Here is a 1,518-nt window from a genome sequence, read left to right as displayed (position 1 = left end):
TCTAGGGACATGCAATATTTTTCTAAGATGAAATTTTTTGTGAGAAGTTTTAATAACTGAATGACCAATGTGACGGATTCCCATACCTTCTCCATTAGCTGCATGGATTTGATCAGGGCCGCGGTACTTCTCCCTCATGGTCACCTTCTCCAGCTCGCCCGTGATGTGATTTGTAGCACCACTGTCGATGTACCAATTTGTGTCGACCCCGTATGAGCCATCCGCTCCTCCAGCGACCTTCTCATCTCCAGACAAGTCGCTGTCCTCCTGGAAGTGGTACCAGCAGTCCCGCGCCGAGTGTCCAAGCTTGCCACAAATCTAGCAGCGGATAGCATCTAGACGGGACTTGCTGGAGTTGTTGCGGCGGCCCTTAGGGTTGGTGTAGGAGGGCCGTGCGCCATTGTTGTTGCCGCGAGAGTTGGGGGCGCCGCTATTACCGCTGCTGGTCGCCTTAGGCTTGCGCGGTGGCCCTCGGTAGCGTGAGGAGCCACCGCTGCCGCTGCCACCGCCGCCACGGCCACGTGAAGCGGCGTTAGCTGACGACTTGAACCCGCCGCCGGAGTTGTTTCCTTGAAAAAGCGCGACTCTCTGGTCGAAGTTACTCATCTGGGCGAAGAGTTCATCCATGGTGACTGGCTGCGTACGGGCGTCGAGGGCAGAGACTAGCGGTTGATACTCCATATCCAGGCCAGCAAGGATGTAAGAGATCAGCTCGCTGTCATCTTGAAGAGGCTTTCCTGCTGCAGCAAGCTCATCCGCCAGAGAACGCATGTGCGCGAAGTAGGTTGCCACGGACTGCGTGCCCTTCTGTGCATTCGCTAGTGCGATGCGGATGTTGTTGACCCTCGACAGCGACTCGGACGAGAACATGCTCGCCAAGGCTGCCTAGAGTTCATGTGCATGGACGATGGAGGTAACCTGCACTAGAACTTCTTTGGTGAGATTGTTCAACAGATAGCCGAGTACCTGCTGATCTTCTCGGATCCAGACGGCGTGGAGGGGGTTTGGGATGGTTTCCTCCTTCCCCTCTTTGTCCTTGACGACAACTTGCTTTGCCGGCTCCGGGTTTGTTCCATCAACATACCCGAAGAATCCCGCTCTTCTGATCTGCGGTGTGATTTGGGTGCGCCAGAGGATGAAGTTGGTGCGGGAGAGCTTTTCCGTGACTTGGCCAGGGAGACCAGAGGTTACGGTGGCTGCAGAGGAAGCCATGGCAGCGAGCGTAGGTGGTGGAAGGGATGGAGGCTAGATGCGATGGAAGAGATGGGCTCTGATTACCATGTGAGAATTGTTGTAACGTCATACCGATCCTGGTAGCGACGGCTGCATGTTATAGGCAGGGGCCGAATCCCTGATAAGGCATATAAGCTTGGAGTACAAGGAAAGAAGAAGAGATAGAGATAGATCATGCGGTTGAAGAGGATAGACTAGATACTAACAACCTACTCAAACTAACTCTATCTCAAGGTATGTGTATTCTGTCTACACGTCCTTGTTACAATGATATGCGAGTACATG

The 1,518-nt window shown here is 53.8% G+C and overlaps 1 pseudogene; it reads right to left on the bottom strand.

Annotated features, from left to right (window-relative positions):
- Positions 1-592: 592 nt before the first annotated feature.
- Positions 593-729, bottom strand: LOC119266287 (annotated as a pseudogene).
- Positions 730-1,518: the final 789 nt, after the last annotated feature.

This window comes from Triticum dicoccoides, chromosome 2B, assembly GCF_002162155.2.
Source record: "Triticum dicoccoides isolate Atlit2015 ecotype Zavitan chromosome 2B, WEW_v2.0, whole genome shotgun sequence".
Lineage (NCBI taxonomy): Eukaryota > Viridiplantae > Streptophyta > Magnoliopsida > Poales > Poaceae > Triticum > Triticum dicoccoides.
The sequence above is the reverse complement of the archived record's forward strand: the minus strand, read 5'-3'. Positions and strand labels throughout refer to the sequence as shown.